The 19,127-nt window shown below is 41.6% G+C and overlaps 1 protein-coding gene across 3 annotated transcripts in view; it reads right to left on the reverse strand.

The window, feature by feature from the left end:
• PIP5K1B (phosphatidylinositol-4-phosphate 5-kinase type 1 beta) overlaps positions 1-17,330 on the reverse strand; it is a 98,122-nt gene extending 80,792 nt beyond the window's left edge. The window contains exons 1-4 of one of the 3 annotated variants that reach the window (XM_036403510.2): positions 17,094-17,330; positions 16,496-16,633; positions 13,149-13,283; positions 12,539-12,634 (exon numbers count right to left, since the gene is read on the reverse strand). The gene's annotated coding sequence lies outside the window, so the exon portion shown is untranslated. Of the gene's footprint in view, positions 1-10,351; positions 10,440-12,538; positions 12,635-13,148; positions 13,284-16,495; positions 16,634-17,093 lie in introns of those variants that run through there. The other 2 variants (XM_036403511.2, XM_054517937.1) reach the window with 2 other exon arrangements.
• Between the last annotated feature and the right edge of the window lie 1,797 nt (positions 17,331-19,127).

A 19,127-nucleotide genomic window follows, 5' to 3' on the forward strand; every position in this document is an offset into this window, starting at 1 on the left:
GATAAGTTAAAGAATGCTTTTATACACGCGGACACAATTTGTATACACGTATATTACGTATTTTGTCTACATTACATTTTATTACTACTACACCTTATTTAGCTATATTATGATCATGGAATTGTTTGGGTTGGAAGAGGCCTTTATGTTCAGCTATTTCTAACTCCCTGTGAAGGTCAGAAACACCTTCCACTAGACTGATGGCACACATACATATACTGGACATGTGTATACGTGCACAGAGATAAAGCTTATAAAATACAATTTGTGGCTAACATGCAGTGGTAAAATGAAAAATATTCTCAACTGAACATGACATCAAAACTGTGAAATGGGGAAGGAATTTGTTCCCACATAATTTACAATTAAAAAAGACACATTTTTGCTGAAGAATAGTATCAAAAGCAATAGGACACTATAAAATAATAATAATAGTAACGCATAATAACAGCACATTCTTACATATATGTTCTTACAATATTTGAAATACTAAACATTTCAAAGCAAATCTAATACTGTATTTTTTAAATTATGGCATAATATGAATAATGAATCAGTGAGTAACAGCCTCTTCAATGCATAGTTGATGTTGGAAACTTGTGAATTTTCATTAAGAGAAATTTATCTTAACTTGTCTTATACTGTATTCAAATAAATTAGAATTTTATTGTGTGGCACTGCAACAGTGTTAGATCTGACTGACTCCTGACTTTCAAGTCTCTTTATCATATCAACTAAACATACAAACTACTTTCCATTGCATTTTTGTAAGACTTTGATTAGCCAAAATTTCTGTTAATTACTGGCATTCTTAAGTTGCATTGCTAGATGAAAAGAAAAAATTTCTTGTCAATAGGAGGTACAGGAGCTGCAGAACCATGTTTCATGGGCCACAGCCAAATAAATCCAATTCTGACTGAGCAAGAATGAGAATTCCTCTTCCCAGTGAAACCCAGATATGTAGGGATACATTTTGCCATTGTAGACTGATTTTTAAAGATGACATCACAAGGATTTTTGGTGTTAATTCAGCAGAACACAACACAATTGAAATTATTTCATACATACAATTCCCAGGATACCTAAGAGTAACATTTCTTTTAAGTTGGCTTTTGCTACTGTTGTCACTCACCTTTGCTAGCTGCTATCAGTGCAACAAAGTTAAAACTGGAACAAATGGTATTCTTTTTCTTGCTCTACGTTTAATACCCATTGCACACACCTAGAATGATGATTCACTGTCTGAGCATTATACCTTATTCTCTTGAAGATAAGGTAAATAAACAGATGGAAATATCACAAATGACCTTGTAACTTCCCAACATCACTGCTGGCTTTGCCAATTATTCCCTGAATACCAGGTCTGATTCTCACTTATATGCACACAGTGTTGTGTGTCAAGAGAATGTCTGTGACAGAACAGAATATATTCCAATATTTCATAGGTACAAATAAAAAGTTACCTAATAGAATATATGGCAGGAAATACATGGTCAAGGCCCAGTAGAAAACAGATATTTTACAGTGAAGTCTGATTCTGTGTGCTGCTGGAGTCTCTGAGAAACCTTAGAGCACAAGCAGGTTCACAGCCTGCATTTGCTTACCCTGCACAGGGACAGGCAACATGCTCTCCTGCAAGACAGAGACAAACCACAGGAAACACACAGGTGGAAATGGGCCTCAATCATGGGATCTTACCCTTCCCTGTACCCACTATATTGTGTTTCTGTTCTTCAGTTTGCCCTTAAAGGTACAGTTCCTACAGCTTACTTATTTGAGTCCTTAAGAGTCTCTCACAGAGTCTCTCACAGAAAAAAAGGCTGGACCTTTGGAATCCTCACTTCTGCCAGAAGGAGCTGCAGCAGCTCAGTGGGTCTTATGGTGTTAGCCCTGATTTTCTCCTCATGTCCCAGGTTTTAAGGGACAGGTTGTTGCAAAGGACTGACAAACTAAGTGCAAGCTTTTAATAAAAAGCAAAAACTTATATAGCCCAGGTCTTATGTATTGCACTTCATGAAATGCTTTTAGCTCCAGTGCCTTATACAACAAATCTACACAACCAGAACTGAGGCTACAAGAACCAGCTGCATCTTGCTGAACTACTCATTTCCATGTAACAGCTAGCTTCAATTCTTCAACAAAATGTGAAGATGAATTTTGTGCTGTGTAAAAATTGTGTTTGAAAATTTACATTCAATTTTAATGATGAAGACACTGTGTCCAGCAAACCTCATAAAAGCTTTAAGAAAACCACTGAAGATTTTATTCCTCATCCTTCCAAGTTTCAGGGTGCTCTTGCAAATCCCAGCCTTTAGTATATTAAAGACATGCTATCATTTTCACTTTGTTAATTCATATTGCACAGTATTTCTCAGAGTTTGCAAAACCCATTCTAAATATCACTTACAGCTGATGGTGAAAGTAACAAATTCACAGAGTCAATTTCTGAGGTCCCACAGAAAGACTCTGAACATCCACCTTCCTTTATCACATCTGCTGTACATTTTAATTAGCCAAAACATCTAAGTCAAATTCTTTTTGCTTCCAACCTTTTCAGCCAAACTTTTGCTGCTTTTAATTGCAATAATCCCCACTGTGTCAAATGCACTCTGCATAAAAGGATAATCAATATTAAGAGCACTGCAAGCAAACATCCAAGCATTTAATGTGGCTGCTACTAAAACAAAGTTTAAATCCAAGCAATTACTAAATCCCAGCCAGACATTTGTCAATAGGATCCCTAGAGATTATTGCAAATACAAAAACTAAGCATAATTTTTTACTAAACTTAGTTGCTTACTCTGTCAAAGTACTTCATAAAAATACATATTTCTAGCAGATTTCATGTCATTTGTGATGCTTTAGCACAATATTAGAGTGTTGAGAACACTGAGGAAAAAGTTTACTTTTTGACAAACAAGTTAAATCCCTCAAAGAAGTGTATATCCCTGTAATTACACCTCAAGTTTTAAGATAAACTCTTTCTGCTTTGAAGATCTATGAAAGAATCAAAGATTTGTTCAATAGCAGCCAACAAAAATATCATAAAGCATCTTTTGTTTTTTAACTCAACATTTATGAGCCACACTTTTCATCCATACCACCATTTATTTGCAGGTAAACTACATTCTTCTATTAATGTAATGCTGTGACAAGAAAAAAAAAAAAAAACAACAAACCAACCAATCAAAAAATACCCCAAAAAACAACCCACCAAAAAGCCCCCAAACAAACAAACCAACCAACCAAATAAAAAACCAAAAATCCCCTAAACAAAATAGAACAAAAAACCTCACAGCCAAAAAAAACCAAAACCCCCCCAAAAAACCAACAATTCAAAGCCAAGAAAAAAACTTGTAATTTACTTCGTAACACAGTCTGATATTATACATCTAACTTCATCTAAAATTGCCACTTGCATTTTAACCTCCAGTTTAACCATACTAAACAAACTATGTACCTGTGTGCTTTCATACTGGCCATAGTATTTTGTTATCTTGTTACACCACATTAAGTCAGAAATATACTGAACATCAAGGCTGAGGAAATTTCAGATCGTATTTGTTAACTACATAAATTCAATTCAAAGTTTGATAATACATGTGTGAACAACATTTGAATAGACCAGATAATTTCAGAAGAAAATTAAGTGAATATGATTATTTTAGATTTAAGCTCTTCCTTGAACCCGAAACAACCACAAGAAAATCTCCCTGACTTCTGGAAAAAAAATATAAGCAGCTTGACACTGCTGTATCCCTGTGACTTCCAAGATCCTTCTGACCACAGAATCAGCCTGGCATAGGGATGCAGTTATAAACAGGTAAAATTCAGCTCCAATAAGAGCTGCAATAATGCCATGCATGGAAAAAGTTTAAAAGATGTCTTATCCTAATTACTGTGGCTTATATTTCTGAAATAAATTACTCCATTTTTTAGCCTCTATCAGGGTGAGGGGAAAAAAACTAACAAAACCAAACATGAGCATCTTCCTTTCAAAAGGCAAATGTACAATCTAAACTGGATTATGATTTGGCAATATATGCTATTATTTTTAAAAATTAAGTGAAGCAAATTTGCTACCAATCCCAATTAGTACAGATGGGGGGGGGGTTGTCCCACAATTCACACTGTCATAATTTAATAAAAAATATATTTGTTTCAGAGTAATTTTTTTGTTCAAAGAGAACTTCTAATTACTCAAATACAACCTGATGTGAGAAGAATGAAACATACAAAGCCACACTGGTTTTTACAGTGTCACATCACAAGCAAAGAGATCAGACAGTCCTTCAATCATAGGTGACTTTCACAATTCTTTTTTAAGTTTAAGATGGACCAAAACCAGGCATAGACTATGGATGTGCATCAGTTCTCTATGGTACCACGTTACATGTCTCCAGACACCAAGCTCCTCACCATCAGTCACCTGCATCAACACTACAATGATGCCTGCCTTCTGCCAGCTGTGCCTGGGGCACACCGGCCCACACCACTGTGCACAAGGCTGATTTAGGGCACTGGCAACACTGCCATCGGGTAAATGATAGTGAGGGCCAGAGGGGGTCCTTGCCCACGTAACAGAAATGCAAGCAAGTATGCAAAAGCCATGACCAGCTAGAAGATCCATTGCAACCTTTGTATCAGGGTACACACCTACACCTAGCAGGGTTCCCCTTGTTTGTCCAAGGAACACCTAGATTCAGATCGCACCACTTCAGCTCCTACACTTCTCAGAGGGACAGAGAGGGGATGAGAATAAGCCTGAACAGCAAACTAACAAAGAGAACACCAACAGTAGGATCACACAAAAGGGTCTTCATCAGGTTTCAAACTTCTGTTGACGCAGATTATCACTTCATACCAAGTGAAGTGGAACCGTGGAATATCACCATTGGAACCAAGTGATCCAAGTGGTGATGGCTAAAATTACAAGCCAAGCAATATTAAGATGATAAAATGCATTTACCTTAAATGAAGGTCATTCATAGAGCAAATATGGTGAAATGCACACATAATACAGGACCCTGACAATTTCATAAGTTTGAAAAAATTAGCATACTTAACAGAAATAATCCAATTAGAGGAATAGTTAATTAATTAACCACATTTTTGTTTCTGCCCCTACTTAAGCCCCCTCCACCTTCCCCAGCTGCTAACCACACATGTATTATGTCTATGATACATGGAGAAAATAATAATAATCTCCTTGGTTCACTACAGAGGCAAGATTAAAGACTCCAAGAAAATTAGCTTATTGTTCTAAAATCTAAGTGAAAGGGTAGGACAGTATTACCTAGACTACAGTTAGTTAAGGACCTATATAACTTTGTAATAGTATTCTACAGAGCTATGAATATATGGAAAATATATAAAAAGCAAAAATCTTTTTGGCACCAGTGGTAAGATGCAAAGGGCAATTTTGAATTACAGATAGTTTGCACAGTGTATGTGCACAAAGTATAAGGAGTCAAGACGAGTGATGAGGGTAGCTGCACTTAGTAATTGTGCATATGTTCATGGCTGCTTACTAGTTAATAATTGACCTCCACATATGGTCACACATCTGTTTAAAAATTGTCATTTTTACATCACAGGTAAATAAATTCAAGCACCAAAAAATATGAGGTAGGATTTTCCTATGATGCACAACTGCTTTGGGGCTGCACCAAAGTTACATTTTGATCACAAGTGCACTTAAACTACAGCAATCTTTCTTGTGCAAGTTCAAAGAAGAGTTCCTCAGAACTCAATTACTATCAGAATCCTTATACAACATTTCCTCTAGAGAAACTATGGTAAAGAGGGTACTGTTCTCAGATGATCAGTTTGATATGTCAATCCTCCATCATGTAGAACTCCTGTCACTTCTGTGACATAAAGCATAAAAAACAAGAAGCTGGGTAGGTTCAAACTAAAAACAGGAAAATACTTACAAACTCAGAAGTCAGTAACACACAACACACATTCTGTTAGGGCTTCAGTATGACAGACTTCAGATCCCAAAGAAATACAGCTAAATCTAGATGCTGGAGCTCCCAGAGATTGAACATATAATGGCTCTTTTTTCCATTTTAAACTACACCTTTAATTATTTATATAGTAGGAAAATACTGCTAATGTACATTGCTGAAACACAGAGATAGCAATCTCCTTTCTTGGTGTTGCATTGTACATATGTCTCACAATACTATCAGCCTTCCATAGCAAGCGGAGTATCTATTAAAATTAGGAGTCAGACAAGCGCAAGTCACAGATTCCCCTTTAGAAACAAGCCTGTAAAGAAAAGTCAGAATACTAATCAGCAAAGCAATAATTTAGTGACTTACTGGGTTGCAACTGAAAAGAGGAAGTGAATTGATCAGTTCAGCTGTTAGCAGAATGCAATGATCTCAAGCTGGGAACCAGTAACTCTGACGAGTAGTTTCAAATACATTTCCTCTTTTATCCCAAAGCTTTGCATGTTCACTTTTGTTAATAACAGCACAACAGGAAGGCCTCTGCTCACATAGTTATAACAATAATAACAGCCTGGTCTGTTGAGGTAAGAAGGAAAAAATGAAGGAAACACTGCCCTCATTGCAGCCTGTATGTGCTGTAGATGACTCAAAGTATTCATCTGCTGCTCAAAGCTTCCAGTTTTGCTACTCTGCTATAGAGAGGCAGTCAAATAACACAGACAGTCCTAGATGGGGTCTGCCTGTTAGTAGTAATACTTCAGACTCCAACATAAGTGTATGAAAAACACAACAAAAGTCTCGCCTAGATAGACACCAACACACAACAAAACCCAGTATGTTCTCTGGCAGGATAGAAACCTACAGAAAGAGAAGCAAACTTGCAAACACTAAACATAGGCCTGGGGCAGCCATACAAAACACCTAGTTCTGCTAGACATTCATATGTTTCTCGGCTATTTTGCATGAGAACACCACAGTACTGAATCTGCTCTTTCAGATGCAGACAATTAAAATATTTCTCCATGGACAGGTCAAAATTAGTTGCCCGTGTTCTACAAAACTCCCGACAGAGAGCTTGGGACTGCACAGAGATGACAGTTTACAATACTCCAAGACTTAATTAAAAGCTTTGCAGGCTAACAAGTAGGTCACTCCTCCTACTGTTGGAATCTTTTTTTGTCTTCAGAAACTTAAGCATAAGACTTTGAATAAGAAATATATTTAAAATGAAAAGCAGTATGTGAGCCATCTTAACCTAAATATTTATGGTTATAAACTACTCAAGCAATTTTGTATTCAGATGGTCAATTAAGACCATCTTCTGATTGGATGGATTGTTTTATTGAAGAGGTCTCAAACTCCTCCTTCTCATTATCAACGCTAAAATTTTGCATTGTTTTGTCTAGTAATATCAGAATATTAGAAGATCTGTTAAAATTATACAGGTATTTGTGCTTCAATTTTAGGTAATTTTAATATCTTAGATTCCATTATTTGCACCCCATATAGTAACCTTTTGTGTGTTCTTCTGCCTAGAAAACAGACACATCTTTAAGAATGCCACCTCTGCCTTCTGCATACACTAAGAATCATCACGCTGACAGGCCTGAAGATTAAAGTAGTCTCAGAAGCACCACATCTGCTTATATGCTAGCAGCACCACAAATTTCAGCAGAAGTCTAACAATCACAGGAAATGTGATCAGAAAGACTATGACCCTTTCTCATCCACATTCCCAGTGGAAAAAACTATTTCTAGTGGAAAGACCAGCAAAGGCTCTAAGCAAAGTAAGTTTCCAATTCAGATTTCTATTGCCCTTGAGAAATACACAATAATGCTCTTTCCATTGCTGTATTTAAGAGTCCTACTATAGCAATCTATGAATAGCTGGCAAAAAAGTTTGTAGTGTAAACAAAAACTGATAACATTAAACATACAAGTATCATTATTTAACAAAATGACTTTGTTACATCATCATGTTTGTACTAAAAACAAAACCAGAAACTGTGGACTCCCATGAGAAGATTTACTGTTTTCTAGCCAGAAAGCTCTTCACAATACTTCCTTTGTTTTCATGTTGAACAAAGTGACTAAACTTGGTGGAAATCTCTTCCCTCTCAGCAGCTTCCATTACAACTTGGAATGTGAAAGTTTCTTTTCCTCAAAGTTGAGTGAGATGAAAAGAGCTAAAGTACCAGTCCCTCAAAGGCTTCTCTGTGTGCCAGCCTTCATGCAGACATGTATGACTGTCTCATACCTTATACAGTTACCACACTGACTTCCACATCACTCAAACTCAAGCAAAGGCATGAGTTTTGGCAGAAGCCGTGAACGCAATTTTGTCATAGGGTGCACTCCTTCATGCAAGATAAGACACATGACCCTTCTTCTTTGCAGGCAGCTTGTTTAACCATAGAAACACCACTGAATCTCTCTGCAGCCTGGTGACCAGGAGCTGGGTCAGCTGAGTAAGAGGCAATCTCCACACCAGACCATCCCCTCTCCTCAGTGAAGAATCTCACATTAAACATATCACAAAGAAATACAGAGATCCCAATCAGCACCCGCAGGTGTGGATCTGCTGATAATGCATTGCACAATGAAGACAGTAAAAGTACTGTCTTTACCTTGACTCATACTCCAAAAGACTACACTGCATGGCAACCTCTCTTACAGCCTAGAAGGCAATTTTCACCCCTCCATCCTCAGATAAATCACTCCCAATATGGTCAGTCAACATACTAGGGAGAAAAGGCTGAATAGGACTATATATTTTCTTAGCAATGTTTTGCCAGAATTAAGCATACAGAAATATTTGTCTGTTCAGACAAATCAGTAACAAGCCTTCTCAAATTTGTAAAACCCTAGAGGAAGAGAGACACCAAAGACAAAGGATTACAACACAGCTGACTCATCCCTTGACAGAGCTTTGAATGTCAATTTTGACACTAAAGTAACTAAGTAATACAGTGCTCAAAAAAACTTAACTCAGACAGCACTAATGAAAATGAAGTTCAGTGTTCTTGTCTGAGATAGTTTTGATTCTGTGTAGTGCTCCCTGCCAGACTCAACATGGCCATGACCTCGATGGCCACTGCATTACTCCTGTCAAAAAGCTCTTACAACACATTAAGACCAAGACTTAAATTAGGTATAAAAAGGGAGAGCATCTGCAGACACCAGAAAATTATCTTAGCAGTAACCAGGATATCCCAGAATCTTACCATTTAGCTCAATCATACGTTGAAGATTTTCAGTATAGGTCTAATAGGAGCCCCATAAATTTCTCAACTCCTTTTTAATAATGCAGCTTTACATATTGGGTTAGAGAAGGTACATAGCCATCGAGACTATTCTTTTGACCCAAAATAAATATTTTTAATTATCTTCTAATTGGAGATAGACAGAACTGGTATGGATTTTTACACTACCCAAATAAAAAACTGGCTTCTTCCAAATTTTCTGGCACACAAGTGTTTAAAATGTTTTACCAGCAACTGAGTTCACTTGGGTAAGAAAAAGACAAACAAAAAGCTCACATTTCCCAAATTTTGTAAGCCAGCAGATTACAAATTTCCCTCCAAATCACTAAGAGATCAGCAGAAATCTTCAGAAAACCAACTAAAGGTCATTTGACATATAGCCCATGGCCCTGTTACTGCCATTAGTAAGGAGAAAACCACAGTTTGAGATCTGCTATCTCATTCAGTTATGCCTCTTCATGAACTGAAAAAAAAAAAAAAGATTTGGGGAAGAAACAACAGTTTGTAATGAATCCAAGAGTAAACATTTACTGGCTCTCATGGGCCAGTGGCTAATGGCAGGAGACTTCACAAGATTTTCCATAACTAAATGGCAATGCCATTCTAGCACTGGGAAACTTTTCTACATATGCCAGTCAGCAAGAGCTGCTGACACAGACCAGAGGCCAGCACAGGCTGCCAGCCTTAGTACAGACCTGGGACTACCATCAGGCTGCTGCTGCTAGTATGTCCCTGCTCCCCCAGCTGCTGCTGTTGGGAATAGCTACACTGAGACCTGGAGGGTGACGGGCAGACCCCTCCAACAATTAATCACAGAATCGTAGAATGGTTTGGATTGAAAGCATTCTTAAACATTATCTAGCTATAGCCCCACTAGCCACAGGCAGACCAGGTACACCTTCACCAGACCAGGTTGCTCAATGCCCCATCCAAGCTGGCCTTGAACACTTCCAGGGACAAAAAGTTTCCACTATTTCTCTGAACAACCTGTTCCCAAGTCTCATCACCCTCAAAGTACAGAATTTATTTGTAATATCTAATCTAAACCTATCCTCTTCAGTTTAAAGCCATTCCCCATTGTCATATCACTAAATGACCTCATCAAGAGTCCCTCACCAACACTCTTACCCCCTTTAGGTATTGGAAGGCTGGTCTAAGGTCTCCCTAGAACCTTCTCTTTTTCAGGCTGAATATCCCCAGCTTGCTCAGCCTGTCTTCATAGGAGAGTTGTTCCAGCTGTTCCACATCATCTTCATGGCCCTCCTCACGACTCTCTCCAACAGGTCCATTTCCTTCCTGTGCTGGGACAAAGAGCTGGATGCAGCCCTGCAGCTGGAGTCTCACCAGAGCAGAGCAGAGGGGCAGTACCGCCTCCACTGCCCTGCTGCCCACGCTGCTTTGGATGCAGCCCAGGATGTGGCTGGGTCTCCAGGCTGCACGTGCACATTGCCCAGCCATGTCCAGCCTCTCATCAACCAGCAACTCCAAGTCTTCTACACATGGCTGTTCTTTATCCATTCTTCTCCCAACCTGTATCTGTGCTTGGAATTGACACAACCTTCATGCAGGACCTATATGAGATCCACATAAGACTCTCAAGCCTGTCACAGTCCCACTGGATGCCATCCCTGCCCTCCAGCACATTGACACCGCACAGTTTGGTGTTTTCAGCACAGCTGCTGAGGGTGCACTCCATGCCATGGTCCCTGTCACCAACAAAGCTGTTAAATATCTCTGCTCCCAATACCAGCCCCTGAGGACACCAGTCACCACTGCCCTCCACTTGGACATTGAGCTATTGACCCCAACTCTTTGAGTGTGATCATCCAGCCAATTCCTCATCCAACAAGCTGTCCACCTGCCAAACCCATGTCTCTTCAGTTTAGAGACAAGGAACAGTGTCAATGTTTTGTGTAAGTCCAGGTAGGTGGTGTCAGCTGCTCCTAACTACCAACTCTATAACCCTGTTATAGAAACCCATCAAATTTTTCAGGCACAGTTTGCCCTTACAGAAGCCATGTTGGCTGGCACCAAACATATCTTTATTTTCTATGCACCAGAGCACATTTCCAGGAGGATCTACGTCCTAATTTTGCTAGGCACATGATTGGCCTGTAGCTCCCCTGTAGTTAAGCCATCATCTAGCCGCATGGATGTATCCTCTGCCATTTAGCTGATTCACACTGGTACTCAGGCCAAGAACTTCTTGTGAAAACAAACTCACCAGGAGAAAGAAAGCAAATTACTTTCCCAGATAGCAAAGAATGGGAATCTCTGCACACAGGGCAAGGAGAATCCAGTCCATTGACTCCCTTGGCATGCACTAATCTGACCATGGGCTTTGCTACAGAGTAGTAAAAGTAGCTAATTTTGCTACAAAGTAGCAGCAACAAGAGGCAAAACCGCCAGTGGGCACAGAAAGTGAGATTCAGGCTGGGGACAAGGCAACACCAAACTGTTAAAACCAAGCAACAAGTTCCTCTCTCTTGACTAGATCAAATGAACACCAACAGCAATTTCACACACTCAATCATCTTCTCAAGAGCAAGAGAAACTATCAGGTCTCAGTTTATCAATTCCACTCCTCTTAGGCCGGTTGCCTGCCATTTACACTCCCCCACCCCCCACCGCACAGCCCCACAAATGCAGGTAGAACCTGCAAATTGCCCCAGCTAAAGAGCTAGTTGAAAGACAGCTGCCCTTCACAGTGGTTTCTTTTGTTCTTGCAAAGCTATTTTTAATTCAGATCCATTCAGTGATCCGATATTATCACAAAGCCTTATCAACAGTTGTGCAACTACAGCCAAAAAAGTGGCAAACTGCCATAACAGTTGTAGCATTTTTAGTCAGCTTTGGTGCTGAAGGCAACATCTCATTAAACTGCACTGCTCACCAAGCTGTAATCTTAAATGGCAGCAGTTTTCTCCAGTTCAAGTGGCACAGTTAACTAAGTTTCTGAAGCTGTTAACAAGGCTTAATAACTGTCAACTAATGCAAATTGCACCAAGATTTCTATTGTGGAAGGATATTGATTTTAAGTATTTGTGCAATCAAAGGATCTTTGTATTTGTGTTCATAATGCATAATATAATTGTGGTCATAAACTAAAAGCTCCACAAAAGGACATCGAGATAGACTTTTCAATTTATATTTTCCCTTGCCAAAATACTGCCAAATTCTAAGTTTGCACAAAGATAAAAGGTGCCAAGTGGAACCTGATTCCAGAAGCCTGATAGTTTTGGTTTTTTTCATAGGATGAGTTTCATGATTCACAGTGAAATGGTCTCCTTTAGAAGAGAATAAAAATCATCTTACCAACACTGGGTCTTGATCTGCAGTCACACATTTCTTATACAACACTGAATGAATCTTTCAGCTCCTGTGTCTCAGCTCCAGGGTCTGTTGTCTGATCTTAAAGAGACATTTTAAAAGGTACATCACTATCTATAGAATTTAAAATACTGCAGTTACAAGCATCACATAAAAAAACAGAGGGTACCAAGCAGGAGGTGGGCCAGGTGGCACACAATCACAAAATACATGAATCTTGAGCTAAAACAGCAATAAAAATGAGCACCGTTAATAAAATGGCCATCATCCAGCACCTGCTTTACTAGACAGAAGCATCCTATGACTATGAAAATGCACAGCACAAATCACAAATCACAAAAAATTTTCCAAGTAACTTAGTTTTTTTTATTATGATGCATATCATAGCTGTGACACTCTGAAGCAACTATTGTGAGCTTACTCTTACTTAAAAATTTCATTTTTCAAAATACAAAACACAAGCACATCTAGACAGCAGTGAAAATAAACAATGCACTTGCAACACTTGCAACTTCCTCCTGCTTCACTGATGACAAATAAAACAGACCAGCTTTACTGAAAGGAGGAAACAGGAATAAATAGTTGTAAATTGTACCTTGCAACAGGTTGATATGGTTTTCCAGTCACTACTGCAGAATGAAGAAGGAACGTAAAAAAATGGAATTTCCAGTTCACTGAAGGAGGACTTCAAGTTTCTTGCTCACTTGCGAGGAGAAAAGGTCTTTTGGAACTGTAAAAATGTGAAGAATAACACAACACACGTGACCACATAACCACAACAGGAACCTGCAGCAACAAATTACATACTTGATCTATTTGAGGAAAATAAAATTCAGAGTATCAGTGGTGACACTATTACAAATACTGACAGTACAAAACTGATTCAAATACAAATTACACATAGAGAAGGAATGGTCAAAACTGTATCTAGCACTGAATGGCAGGATGCCCAGCAAAGAAGATGTGAAGACCATGATCCCAATTCCCACTTGCTACGCCAGCGAAGACTTAACTTGAAAAAGCATTCCATTGCAGTTAACTTGTGTAGAGCTTGCTATTATCTAATATGGGGTTTTAATCAATAAAACACATATCCAACTGCTCATCAATATACTCCTAAATGCACATTTTATTTTGCCTGATCATTGAAGTTTGCTTTTTACCTTCTACAATATATAAATTTCAAATATGGCATCACATAACTACAAGCACTAGAATCATAGAATCATTTAGGTTGGAAAAGATACTTAGGGTCATAGCTGTTAGCCTGACTGTGCCAGGTCCACCACTGGTCCATGTCTACCCATCTTTTGAATGTGTCCAGGCATGATGATTCAGCTACTCCCCTGGGCACTCCTCTCCAACGTCTGACCACCCTTCCCATGAAGAAATTTTTCCTAATACCTTATCTAAACCTTCCTTAGTGCAGCTTAAGGCCTTTTCCTCTTGCCCAATTGTTACCTGGGAGAGTAGAATGACCCCTACTTAGCTACATCCTACTTTCAGCCTCCCCTGATCCTCCTTTTCTCCAGACTGAACAACCCCACCTCCCTCAACCACTTCTCACAGGGCTTGTGCTCCAGACCTTTCCCCAGCTCCGTTGCCCTTCCAGCGTCTCAACATCTGTCCTGCAGTGAGGGGCCCAGAACTGAGCACAGGATTTGAGGTGTGGCCTCACCACTGCTGAGTAGAGGAGGACAATCCCTGCCCTGGTCTTGCTGGCCACACTATTGTTGGTACAAGCCAGGATGCCAGGAGCCTTCTTGGCCTCCCAGACACACACTGGCTCATGTTCAGCTGATGTCGACCAGCATCTCCAGGCCCTTTTCCATTGGGCCCCTTTCCAGCCACTCTGCACCAGCCTGTAGCACTCAATGGAGCGGTTGTGACCCAAGTGCAGGGCCTAGTGTGGCACGTTGAACCTCATACCCCTGCCTTGCCAACCAATCCAGCCTGTCCAGATCCCTCTGCAGAACCTTCCTACCTTCAAGCCGATGAAAACTCCTGCCCCACTTGGTGTTGCCTGCAAACTTACTGAGGGTATACTCAATCCTCTCATCCAGATCACCAATAAAAACCTTAAAAATTGACTGAGCTCTGGGAAACATCTCTTGTGACCAGCCACCAGCTGGATGTAATTCCATTTACCACCGCTGTCTGAGCCTGGACATCAAGCCAGTAGTTTTAACCAGCAGAGAGGGCAGCTGGAAAAGCCATGGGTTGCCAGCTTCTCCAGGAGAATGCTGTGGGAGACAGTACCAAAGGCTTCAGTAAAGTCCAGGTAGCCTACATCCATAGCCTTTCCCTTATCCACTAAGCAGGTTACCTCCTCACAGGAGGTGGTCACATAACAAAAGCAATCACACTGCAACACCAACAAGTACACATTCTTCAATCACTGTGTAAGACAAACCTTTAGGCAGGCTCTCAGCAATTGCTAGCACAGCACTGTATTGTGCAGGGTGCTGAAAAGGGCATAGAAGCTGTGCCAGCCCTTATCTACCCTTAAAACCAAATGTGAGCTGGGGGGAAAGGGGGAGGCAGTGCCTTGTAACCAGCTGCCCAAGGAAAGGTTGTTGCCAGTTTCTCCTCCAAAGTAGCCAAGAATGCTAACGCACCTAACGTGCCTTGGTTACACAGAATATAAACACACTGATTAGGTACAGTATGTTCAGGACTGGAAGAATCAGTAGGCACATTTTCAACAGCACATGGAGCACATTACATGACCACAGAGAAAGCAGTTTTTATAGTTTCTAGCCCATTCTACTGGTGTCAAAAGTAAAAGAAAAAAACCTTTTAGCTCCCTACAGGCTGGACAAGAAAGAGAGAAATCAACACCATTCCACAAACACACCCTATTAGAGTAAAACATGTGACCAAATGCTTATTCTTAGGCACACATTTCAATTCTTCCAATATCAAGAATATCCAAACATATAACGAAAGACACCCTTTAACTATCGCCCAATGAATTTAGAGAAAGAAACCTCCTGCTGCTTGTAATGGCTTAAGGATTGATTCCCAGACTTAGAATTATTTTCAACTCCTTGTTTTATCTAATTGCAGGAAGGGAAGAATCAAGGAAAGAATGTAATGCAGTAAAATAAAAATAATTAGGAGGAACATATTTACAGTCCTGTTTTATTTTCACCCAATAAATTATTTATTAGACACTGATCTTTAAAAGCAAAAGAGATTTGAATAATTGTGTTAAATTTTGGTTTTTCTGAATCAGTTTTGAAATGGCTGTAAGCAAAAAACCCAATAGATTATGGAGAGGAAAAAATATTTGGGTGGAGAAAGAGGTGACCAATTAAGTATTATTATAGGTTTTGGAAGAGTCAGAGTAACAACTACATTAGGCATTCATCAGAACATGTATTCTCCACTTTGAAGATGGAAGAATTTTGAGACACGATTTAATGAACTTCATTATAAGCATCTCAACAGTAATAAACTATGAGATAAACATCCTATAAATTTACATTGCAACATAAAAAAGTCCAGTGGGTGCTACAATACAAATTCATAAATTTCAGAACTGTCAATTCTCCTTAGGTTCATTTTAAGAAGAATTTCTGTGGTTTTAACATTGACCTAAGCCCTCTTCGCCTTACATTATCCAAATGTTAGTGTCAAATCATCTACACAAATACACGACTCTCTAACAAAATAAAAGGAACAAACTCTCTGTTTCTTCACCTTAAGCAATATCCTTTCAGAAGTAATATGAAGCAAGTCTATTTACATTTCCTCAGGGAAAGATAACAACACCAACACCAAGTTTCCCTAAAGTAATAGTATGTACCATAGCTTAGCTTTTAAGAGGCAGCATTAAAGAGAAAAGAGGGAAGCAGAGGATAACCCCAAAACCTATGATCACCTAAGCAGGGTGTTGGAGAGATTGCTATTTTACAGAAGATACTTTATGGTACTTACACGTAAGTTTACTATTTAAGGACCTTCCTGCCAGCGGGCTCTATTCAGCAAAACCAGCCTCTTGTGCACAGAAGTCCCGTCCAGCCCCGCTCTCCCTCCAGCGCCCAGCCGGACCTCCACGGGGATCGCTGCGTGCACCTGGAAAAGCCCATTTAGCTGCAGCAGAGTCCAATCCCGAAATGGCCAGCGCCTTAGGCACGCAGGAACCCACCTCCCACCGTTCCCCCACATGCTGCTGGGTGCTCTTTTTCCTTAAAGTGCTTCAACCCCACAATTAAGAGACTTAAAAGTCCGTGGAAGTTTACAGACAAATCTCCCCCCTCCCAAAACGAAGACAGACAGACCGACAGACACACACACACGCACATATATATATACACAGCACAGGAACGAGACACGCTTTCCGCCGGTCCCTCAGGGCCCGGGTGCCGCCGGGGCTCCCGGCGGGGACAGGGACCCGCCGCCCCCGGCGCGGCTCAGCACTTGCCCCAGCCCGGCTCGGGGGCCCCGCCGGTCTCCGCCCTGCGCCGCCCGCCTTCCCCCCAGCCCTTCTCCCTGCAGCCGAACTGGACAGCAATAAAAACATAATCAGACTAACCCGGAGAGCCCGCGCCGCAGTCCCTGGGCACGCCGCGCCCGCCCGCCCGTCCGCAGCCGGGGACACACGGCGGGGCAGGGCAGGGCAGGGCAGGGCAGGGCAGGGCAAGCTCCGCGCTGCCCGCGGCCAGACCGGGACGGGCACCGCTCCTGCGGGGCGGCCCCTCGCCGCCGGCGCCCCGCCGAGCACCCGAGGCCGGAGAGGGCACCGAGCTGCCGCCCCCGGCGCTGCCGGCCGGCACTGCCGCGCTCGCTCGCCTCCAGCGCAGAAGACGGCGGGAGGCGGGGCCGCGGCACGGCTCCTCCCGCCATCAGCTCCTCCCTCCCGCCCGTGCCGAGGCCCGGCGGCGGGACCGCTCGGTGGGCGTCCGGCCAGGCCTCCCCGCCCGGGCCCGGCCACTTCCCCTCGCCCTGCGGATGAGGGCGCTCTGGGAGCTCTTTGCGGCACGGCCCGGGTGAGCAGCTGGGCTCTGTGGTCCCAGGTCCGCGGGAGACGCGTTTGAAGGGGCTGTGAGGGCTGCGCGCCGCTCTGAGGCCGTGCGAGGCTGCGGTGCTGCACCGAGAGTGACGGCCCCTGTTGGCCTCTTTGTGACAGGGGGCTCTGGCTCCACTGCTCACACTAAGAAGTTTCTCCCTAAATTTCCTCTCTTTCAATTTGTACCCATTAGTCTTCGTCTTAGCTCTCTCTTCATGACCAAGAGTTTAGCTTCCCTGAAGGCCCCCTTCAGATACTGGAAGGTTGCTATGGAATCTCCATGCAACCTTCTCTCTTGCAGGCTGAGCAGCTCGAGCTTTCTCAGCATGTCTTAGCCCCTGTTCTCAACCCCTGTTCAGGGCTGAGCCTTTCAGCCTGGACCAGAGGTCAGGATCAGAGGAGCAGGTCACCTTCCTTGCCTCTCATTTTGTTTCTCCTCATTTGTCACATTTGAGCTCCGAATTCTGTGTCTCATATAAAACTGCTTTCTGGGCCAGTCACCAGCAGACATGCGCCCTGATCAGGACCACTGGCATCATCCACCTGGTCGTTCCTATCCATGCAGAGAATGCAAAAATTCCAGATTGTTAATTCCCCCAACATGTACTTTCCATATTAAGTTTTTCAGGCCTCAGGAAAAAATTGGGGGGGAAGAATTGAGGAGGACAGTGAGGAAGGCTATAAATCAGTGTAAATGAATGACTGTGGAAAGGAAGCTGTGAGAAAAAATGTGCAAAGATTTCCTGCTGATGAAAATGGGAGGTTACTGGGGCTTCATCTGCAACACTGCTGCATGCAAGAAAATGTCACTCCTACAGGGCCCTGGGCCCTTCTCAGGGAGCAGAGTGCTGGAGCTGAATTCCTGCTGTGTGAAGCAAGGCTGCACAGTTGACTGCCTGCTTGCTGCTTGAGAATGGTTAAGAACCGTAAGCTGCTCAAGACCTTTTTGTTCCTGGTAGAATGGACTACTCCCAAGCTACACAACATGAGTGCATAATAGCTCTGCATTTATAGCTGTAATTGCTGATATCGGACAGGCTGACTCATGCACATTGAATTCCAGTGCAGAAGGAACTATTGTGTGCCCATGTGTGTTAAAACAAGAAATAACACCGCATTTCAATGTTCTGCTTCCATTTTTCTTCCATTTTGTTTAAGGTCCTTACTTCACTCCAGTTTTTATCTTCCATGATATTTATAAAACAACTTTGTCACATGTTTACTCAAACCTATGTGCAACAGTCACACCACTTAGAGCCTGTGGCTGCCCTAGGTCAGAGCCGCAAGAGAGATTCCTGGTAAATTAGCTTCATCCACTGATGCTTCAGTTTCTGCTTTTCACAGCAGTAGGAGTACAGTGGCTCATATACACTGCAGTCAGATGTGCCATCTGGCTCAGCTCTGAATCTTTAGAGTGGTTGGCATTTTGTTTAATGTATTCAGAATCTGCAGCTTTAACTAGCTTCAAATAGAAAAATGGAAGATGAGAATAATCTAATACTATCAAGACTTCTCAAAATTTCCTTTCAGATTTTTAAAGTAAACTGCTTCATTGTTGTA

The sequence above is a fragment of the Molothrus ater genome, chromosome Z (genome assembly GCF_012460135.2).
Source record: "Molothrus ater isolate BHLD 08-10-18 breed brown headed cowbird chromosome Z, BPBGC_Mater_1.1, whole genome shotgun sequence".
Taxonomy (NCBI): Eukaryota; Metazoa; Chordata; class Aves; order Passeriformes; family Icteridae; genus Molothrus; species Molothrus ater.